Genomic DNA, 9,845 nt, shown 5'->3' with positions numbered 1-9,845 from the left:
ACTTAGGTGCCTTTTGGGCACTGAAAATTAAGATATAAATACATGTAAGCTATTATCAACATGCAGGCTTGTAACAAAATGTCTTCAGGGATTGAAAGCTGCAGTCACATATTTCAGGTGCTTCTGATAAGTATATGTGTAAAAATAGGAGCCTGTCACAGGAAATAGACTATAGGCAATGTTTCTGCATTTTTATGGCAAACGAGGACTTCACTTAAGGACCAAGTTCTTAGACGTTTCAGTTTTGTTGCTTAAAACACCAAAACGTATTTTCACAAGACAGAATTCACATCGATCTTTGTAATTTATTTTTTTTTTCACTATCATTTTGTTTTGGAAATTAAAGATTTTTTATTTTCCTTCTTCTCCCAGAAATACTACCTTTTTTTGTAACCTAGAAAGACACCCTATAAATAAAATGTTACTTTTTAATAAGCTTGCTTTCACAAATGTTTCTTGCTTTTGGCAAAGTTAGCAAGCATCAGTTACAGACCTTCATGCTCCCTTTTTCCATTTGGAAGCTTGTCCCTGGGGTGAGTTTTGAAAAAACTGTGAGTGGAGAAAGAAAGGAAACTGGAGAAAAGGAAGCCTTTTATTTTTGTAGTAAGTTTAAGGATAGAAAGCTGAAAACTTTGATCAAAAGGGAAAAAGCAGTTCTGTAAGCTGTAGATTTAGTTTTTCTATTTTCCTATGGACTTGACTTCACAGTTGTTTACAGCTCCTATGGAAAATCTCCAGATGCTGGAATGTTTTATGTCTGTTTCTTGCGTGAGCTCTTTGATGTGTAATGGGTGAGCTCACATATTGCTGCCTCTTCTTCCCAGACCTGCTAATAGGGTCTCCCTCCTTCTGCTGAGCCACCCAAAGACTATTCTGAAGATAGACATGAAATCTGCAGAGCCTTCATAATTTCTGAGGACTCTGTATCTTTGTCAGATTGGGCTGAACTCAAGCAAGAGTTTCAAAACTTAAGGAAGGAAGAAGAAAGTGGACACAAACAGGTATGCAGGTAGCAAGATTCTATAAATCATGAGGTTTCATGAGTACAAATGAAACTAAAATTTCCATTTGAAACAGTACTCAATGTTTAAATTTTGCTTCAGATTTCTTTTAAAATTTAGCTGAAATTAAAAGCTTCTATGTCAAGATTTTAGAAATCTGTGGGCTTCTGTGGAGAACCTGCCTCCACAAAAGATGTCTCCCACCCAAACTGAGGAAAAGGTGGAGGGGGGGAGGGGGAAGATGAGGGGGGCAGTCTGCAGCTGGAACCTACAAAATTAAGGACAGAGACATACAGCCCCACCTTGGTGTGTTTGCAGCCAGGGGGCTGGGAGCTGAAAGGACTGAAAGACTGATCAAACCGATCTTTGTTGGGCCATTATCTGTTGTTGCCATTCATTGTTCACAGCTGCTGGAAAGAAAGCAGAGAGAAGAAAAGAAGAAAAGAAGAGGAATAAGATACCAAATAAAAGAACGCCTTCGGTGGCTGCAGCTAAGTTCCTGCTTCCTCTCTCATGTTCCTGATTTTTCTCCTTGACATGGTTTTGGGCCCAACACGACAACAAAGGAACAGCCCCATGACCGCTCACTCAACTCCCCTCCCCACACACTCTGGGATGAGGAGGACAAAGCTCATGGGTTGAGACAAAGGACAAGGAGGGTCCTTCAGCAATTAAGCTCCCAGGCAAAACAGACTCAACTTGCCAATTAGGGCTATTCCTCCTCTACTTGAGGAGAAGAGAAGGGGTGATCTGGACTCAAGTTTTTATAGCCTGGGTTGAACTCAGACTGAAACAGCTTCACATGACAATCATTCCTCAGAGAAAGACAAAGAGAAGAGCTTCTTGATGTATTGGTGCTATAATCCCTTCTAAAGTAAATTGTTGCAAAGACAAGATGATAAAGGAGTCCATCTAAAACATAGGAGCAGCCAAGTTTAAAGGTCTTCTCTCTTGCCAAAGATCCAACAAATTCTGGCATCTGCTTCAGCTTCTGAAGCAAAGGACTTCCCATAGACACAGATGTTGAGCAGTGGATCTTTGATAGTGTCTTAATAGCTGGAGGCAATACAATTTTCTTTTGCCTTTTGCTAATGTTCGTGTTAGCTAAAACTTTGAAGTAAAGCAGCCTGACTTGCTGGACATACTTGGAACAAAAGCTTTCTCTGCTGAGGTTTCTGCCAAGAGCAGACAGGACACCAACCTGCACCAGAGGGAGGTTGCATATGGGCTGGTGAGGAGAAGAGTGATGCCTCTGCAGGGTTGGCATGGGCTGCTTTGGGGTAGCTTTCTAAGGCAGCAAGGATGTTAGTGAGTGGGCAGCTCTGGTAGTTGTCCTTGACACTGCAGCTTCCCCTCTTTTGACAGAGGGTACCAGTGTATAAATCTATATAGGTACAGTTAACTAAAGAAATATATATTTATGTACATTACATAGGAAAATTACTTCAGGGTAAGTTGCTTCCACTTTGACCACGAGTTTTTGGCATGTTAAATTGTCCTGTTTTAAGCCAGGATGAAGGCAATTTTCTTTTACTGATTTTTTTTTTTTTTTTTCTGTTGGTGAACTAACTCTCTTCTAAGCAGCACAGTTGGTGAAATTAACAACAAGTTTTCAAGCCAATGGACTGAAAACACTTGAATGTTTATAGTTACTGCTGAGAGATCAAGGACACTTTGCTCTGCTTGTTGAATCTGTTGCTCCTGACACTAAAGGAGCCGAAGAGTCATATCTACAACCCTCCTTCAAGGAGGAGCAGACTAGACAGATGACCAAATTGGCCAAACAGATTATTCCATCCCATATATATGTCATACACAGTATAAATTCAGGGATCATGGAAGTAAAGCTGTCTTTCATCCATGGCATCCAGGGAGGACTCCATCTATTCTTTCTCCCTTGATCCCTAGGCCCTTGCGTTCCTGGCCCCTGTATGTTTACCCTCAGCTCCTGTCTGCTCTGCTGCTATTTCCAGAAGCAGTCTGGGACCTTTTCGAGACTGCCCTGACTCAGGGGAGTACAGTGGGAGTTGCTGGAGGTGGGGGGAGGCAATAGGAGTTTTGTACACTCCTACATGCATTTGTATATATGTGTACATATTTCCTTTTATCACCAGCATTTAATTAAAGCTGTCTAGTTTATTTTTCAATCTGGAAGCCTCTCTCCTTATTCCGTCTCTCCTTTCCTTACCTGGGTGGGACAGGGATGGCATAGAGAGCATTATTGTCATTTTTTTTACTGCCGATCCTGTGTTGAACTGTGACAGGGAGGAACAAGCAGGCATTACATAGGGCTACAAAACAAAAGGAATACTTTTTGCACAAACACTTCCTTGCAAAGAGATCAGTGTGGCAACCTCCACTCTATGTGTTCTCCTGGACTCTAAGTGGCACTAATGGGAGCCCTTGTGCTTCTGTTTCCATATGTTTGGAAAGGATGCAGGGGTCATGACATTCAGCATCATCAGAAACCAGCCAAATTGAGCCTGAGGACAACACAGAAGGGAGAGAAGCTCCAGATTCAAATACTTTGTTGTCATAGGTATACATGGCTAACCTGTGATTGTTAACAAAGATACTGAGCAACATAAAAAAACTCCCAATGTCCAAATGTATTCTGATGTACCAAATAAATATATTGTGGTATTGCCTGCAGCTGTTGGCAGCAGTAGATGAAAAACAACTCTCCATTAAAAATGGGGCTTCATGTAAATCAGAATATTTTGCAGAAGTTCAATTTTTTAATTTTATAGGGAAAAATCAAAATGTAATGCTGGAGCATTTCATTTTAATGGGTTGTTTAAAGTATTGTAAGTGATTGCTATATATTATGTGTGTATGCTATTAGGCGTATTAAAAATGTACTAGTGCAGCACTGAATGTCATATAAAACCAAAGTTAAATGATTCAGAGCAAAATATTGTTAAATGGTTCTATCCTGACTTTTTTCTTAAGAATTTACAATTGCAAGAAACAGTTATTTTAAGAAAAGATTTTATTCTGACTGTCATCTAGAGTTATTGAAATACAGCATAACCTGCAAACAAAATTTCAGTTCCCAACTAACTCCATCTACTTTTTTTTTTTTAACTTATTTTGGACACTGATTAAATTAAATCCATAGCAAAGGCAGTGGACAGTTCTAGGAATTTTTGCAGGCTACAGAGTCCGTTGTAAATTGCAGGTTCAAGTCCAGAGGGCATTCATGGGAGCAAGGAAAAGTTGATAGCATGACTTAAGCTGTGTGGTATGAGTTTACCTCCCTGGGTGTAGGTAACAGCAACAGAAATACCATTAATTAGTCCACTTCAGCATCTCAGACAAGGTCTGACATGGCAAATCTGGGAAGCCTACTGCGCTTCAGGCTGAGCTGGGCTTGCCCCATGGACAGAAATATAGCTTCTGTATTCCAGATCAGTTCCAGTATTTATTATCACTATTGCTGTGATATCAAAGGAAACAACTAAAAAAGCTGCTTAATAACTAGCAAGAACTACAACAAAGCATCAGACTTGGTAATTGGTTGGAGATAGTACCCTGGGAAGGCAGGGACAAAAGGCAATGAACTATAACCAGCCACACAGACTCCACAACCTCCCTGGGCAGTCTGTTCCAGTGCTCTGTCACTCTTACAGTAAAAAAATTTTTTCGGATATTCACCTTGAACCTCCTATGCTCCAATTTACACCCATTACCCCTTGTCCTATCACTGGTCATCACCGAGAAAAGCCTAACTCCGTCCCCCTGACACTCACCCCTTACATATTTGTAAACATTGATGAGGTCACCCCTCAGTCTCCTTTTCTCCAAGCTAAAGAGACCCAGCTCCCTCAGCCTTTCCTCATAAGGGAGATGTTCCACTCCCTTCATCATCTTCGTAGCTCTGCGCTGGACTCTTTCGAGCAGTTCCCTGTCCTTTTTGAACTGAGGGGCCCAGAACTGGACACAATACTCCAGATGTGGCCTCACCAATGCAGAATAGAGGGGGAGGAGAACCTCTCTTGACCTACTAACCACACCCTTTCTAATGCACCCCAGGATGCCATTGGCCTTCTTGGCCACAAGGGCACATTGCTGGCTCATGGTCATCCTCCTGTCTACCAGGACCCCCAGGTCTCTTTCACCTACACTACTCTCCAGCAGGTCAGCCCCCAACCTGTACTGGGACATGGTGTTGTTCTTCCCCAAATGCAAAACTCTACGCAAGGTAAGAAGCAGTCAGCACTGGATTAGCAACCAAGGAAACATTAATAATTTAGCTATAGCATCCACAGTAATTTAACCATCCTATCCAGAACACAAAGCTCATGGTGATAGAGTGAATAAAGCCAGAGTAACATAATTTCCAAAACTTTCTAAGTGCCAGCACATAAAAAAGTCTCCATGGAAGAGGCTAACTTTCACATTTTTTGTTCTTGTTTTCTTGTTTCCCGAAGAACATAAAAGGCAAATGTTTAGGTTTTGGTAGTTATTATTTACTAGTCAGTAACGGAAGACGGGCTGCTTCAGAAGTTCCTATTGACAGCCAACTTACAGAGTGTGACAGGCTGACACATTTTGCTGTCTTTGAAAATTGAGTAACAAATATTTATGCTGTTTACAAGACAGAACTGGAAGAATGGATCTGAGCTACAGAGCACCCTCCCAAAACATAAAATCCCCTTTCTGCAAGCACCGTTTTCAAACTCTGCCTTCATCCAAGTTAACGTTAGGTTATAACTCACCCAAACTCATGGAGGTGGGAAAAAAAAAAAGAAAAAAAGAAAAAAAGTGAGAACATAGGAATGTCATAGCTCAGAACAGGCTCTCAAAATGTATTTATTCCTTTCCTACACACAGAATTGTACCTGTCTACAGCTGTGATTAAAATGGTAGAAACTCTCTCTAAGGATTACACCCACCACTTTACTGCTGAAGATGTTGGCCCAAATTGCATTCTCTCACTTTGGGAAGTCAAATTCTTTTCTAGAAGTGACATTGTAAGGTGGCTGCTGCTTTTACAATAGGAGTGCTTTGTGTAGGTATTCATAGGCAGAGCTTTTACTTTAATGAACAAAAAAAAGGATTGTTACAATTCTTTAGTCTCTCTAGCATTGAGAAGTCCATACAGTTAGGAAAAAAAATAATTAGATTTGATTGTGCTTCACATGTCCTGATTGAACCACTATTGCGAACTCCTATTGCAGTAACAAATTCTGCAAATCGGATTTCAGAAACTAGCTACACAGCCTGAGCTGAAGGAAAAAACTCCCAAGAAATACATGTATTTATGAATACACACTGCATGCTGCTCTCAACTGCAAGTTGCAGTGGCCCACCAGATCAATTCTGGAAGTTTTGAAGGCCTGTGAACTCTGCCTGTGCTGGAAACAATGTGAATCCCAAGTGTTCACCAGCTCCTGGGAGGTATTTCTTTTGGTTAGTTCTTAGCTAGTTCTAAGCACAGACTGAAGAAAATGGTTTCTGCTCCTATTGACAGCATGTCTTCGAAAGAACTCAAATTTGCCTTTGAAATAAATATAAAGCTCAGTGGAGGCATATAGGGTATGGGGTGTGTGTATCTGTGTGTAATGTGTGTGAAACTGTAATGCTTAGGTTTTGCTCAGTTTGCGTGTGAAATCTATGTCAAGACATTTCCTTCCATGGAAAACACAGGCAAATGGGTGTAGACAGTCCAGATCTTAGTGCATTCCCTACATCCCTCAGAACATTGTGCCTGCTAAGCTTATACTGGTCACACTAAGCAGAAGGGTAGCCCCAGTTATCCTGGATTTAAGGGGCAGAAAAAGTCTGCCCTATAGAGGGGCTAAAAGGAAGGCTAGATTTTTCTTTTTTTCTGCAAAATGTAGTATGAACTGCACCACTCATCTCTGGCCTGAGGGTTCATCTACATAGCAATGAACCACTGTCATTTGTCATAGCACTCCAGAGCATCTTTTCTTAGTTAACAAAAGTATTAGATGTGCTATTGATACCACCCATTGCAAATACTGATGTGAAAAAATATTATTAATACAGCTTCCCTCGTGCCTTATTTTATTTTCTGTTCCAGATAAACTATAATTGAAACCTATGAGTATATCTTACTATAGCCCCTAACTTTGTGTTGATAGTCTTTAGGTCAGATCCAAGGAAAAGCTGAAAGCCACATTCCCAGAAGGAACAAACACCTGGATGAGCCCTGTGGTTCAAGGTGTGAAGTGTGGTCACTGAGCATACAGTAGGCTTTGTGTCCTTCCAGGCAGTGTGTGTGCTCTTTTCTACATCTAGCAAGATTATCTAGGCCTCCAGCAGACAGGTGGTTGTTCCTGTCTCCCTTGACTGCTGGTTTGAATTTGGTGCTGAGAGCTATGCAGGTACCCAGGGAGGAGTCCTCAGATGACTGCCCATGCCACTGCCCACTTCAGAGCTAAATGAGCAAAGAGAGTTCATTTGGGTTTCTGTAACTGAAAGTAAAGGAAAGCTACAGAAAACGTGGTTATGATTGTTTTACATCCTGTCTCCTTAATCTCCAGGTGTCTATATGAGGCCTGCGGCAGCAACGCACTAGTAATCATGACTCTGCAGCCTGTACTCTTCATGTCCTTTTCTTCACACTTTCTTCTCATTAACTATGACCTTCACATGTACAGGTTTGGCCGATTTTTCCTTCCCCTTCCTGTTTGTCACATCCTCTTCTTTCACTACTTATCTTTCTGGAGCACACACCAGTCTTGGCTTGGTACTGAGGAAAACATACAAAGAGGTGCCTTCTGCATCTCCCAGGGCCTCATTTCACAGCCATCAGAGGAATTGGCACTAAATTGCCGAAAGTAGCTTGAGTCATGAACTCCATCCAGCCTCAATAGGTATTGATAGGCAAATAGGTGCAACAGAAGTCACAGAGGAGAACTCTGAAGAAGTGATGTTGGCAGGTGACTAAGAAGCCATAATACCTTTGAACCAGGACAGAGCCATGAGCTAAAAGGCTCAGTCTTTGGATTATGGACAAAATTAAGATTCTTGCCAAGATCACTTGATTGTTTCAGACAAAATGGATTAGTCAGATTGACTTGTCATTCAGGTCAATTTTTAGTTTTGAAGATAATCTTCTGAAAACAAGAGCAGTCTTTGCTGTCCTTTTTGATACATGTGATTTTGTTGTGCACAGTCTTTCCCAACAGATTGAGCAGTGTTATTCTGGAATGCCAAATCTCCTCTGTACTTCAAATACACTACAGCACATCCTCCCCAGGATGAATATCAACAATGGAAGCAAGGATGCCTTCAAAGATTGCATTGTAATTAAATTAAAATATTTTTACTGATTTTGCCGGACTTTAATGAACTTCATACATTTTGAAAAACAATTTAGGATCCTTAAAAGACACCTAGCACAAAAATAAGATATTACTTATACAAAATACATCAGGATGCCATGGGCATAAGAGCAATATTCAGACCACTTATAGTGGCACACAACATGGATTTAGGACTCAGTAGAATGCTGAGCAAGTTAAACTGCCTGTTAAGCCAATGTCGGCTGCACCAGAGGCTGTTTACCTAGATGCTTAATGGCCAGGGGTTGAGCATTACTGTTGTTTCTACTATCCTTTGCATGTTCCTGCAGTATGTAGTAGTGATATCTTCATATTGTATAAAGCTTAATTAGTAGTGAAGATACTTCTTTGACAGTGTTATAGCTTGAAAACTTAGGCTACGGAAAAGAAGAAAAAACACGATAACAAATAAAATAAAATAAAATAAAATAAAATAAAATAAAATAAATAAAATAAAATAAAATAAAATAAAATAAAATAAAATAAAATAAACAGAAGATTTTCTAAAGTAAAGAAAAAGGGGTATTTAGCAATTTAAAGCATTCAGTTTAGATGAGGTATTCCTACAAGTCTCCTTTTATTTTTTTCTTAGTTTTTAATTATTTTTCTCTTAACAGCTTCACATGACAAGACGTCATTCTTTCCAGCCCAGGGGGAATTACTGAAGCGCTTGTTTGACTATCCTCATACTTGCCTGACAGCTGTACTGCTAACTTCTGAATTTTTTCTTCTTTCTGTTTTTCCTCTGGAGCTCTTGGGATTGACTAATAGATCTCTGCTGTGACTCTCGTCTATGACATGGCAGAGACTTTTTTTTCTCTAGCAAATGAGTTATTACTTGCAACAGGTCAGGATAAGCTGGTGAAGGTGCAGACAACTGCAAGTTGCATGCAATCATAATTTCACCAACTTTGGGGGTCCTTCTATCATAGGATCCCCCTGAGTGATACATACAACAAGATAACATGAAGATGGTGTCACGATCCGTGACCTATTATATCTCCTTATTGGAGTGTATTAACTTATCAGGATTTGCTGAGAGATCCACACGTGGGTATCGCCTCACACAGAGGATACAGGAACTTATGTCCTGACTTTTTTGAGTGAATAACTCGCTCAGTGCTTACTAAATTTCTAACAACAGCAAGGTTTATTGTGGGGAAAACAAAGCAATTTGGGGCAGGAGGTTCAAAAGGAGTGATTACAACACATTAAACATATATGGGTACACCTTAGTTACACATCTTATTCACGTGAGGGAAGCAGAGGGGAGGGATTTGCCTGAATGGCTGGATTATATTTTCCCCTATAAGCTGGGGTAGCCGGAATTGTCTCACCACGGCAGTGCAGGTTCGATGAGCTGGGTAGCAAAGAGGCTGCGGGCACTCCAAGCGCAGGTCGACCCCCCCCACCACAAAGCGGCGGCAGTCGGTGCGCGGCTCCGGGACCGTAGGTGTGCAGACGCTGGAAACGCGGCGGTTTAAGCGGCGCTGGGACTTTTGGCAGCAGCGGCGGCGGGCAGGCAAGC

Source organism: Chaetura pelagica, unplaced genomic scaffold (genome assembly GCF_000747805.2).
Source record: "Chaetura pelagica isolate M959 unplaced genomic scaffold, ChaPel_1.0 scaffold135, whole genome shotgun sequence".
NCBI lineage: Eukaryota > Metazoa > Chordata > Aves > Apodiformes > Apodidae > Chaetura > Chaetura pelagica.
This window is presented reverse-complemented; position numbering follows the sequence as displayed.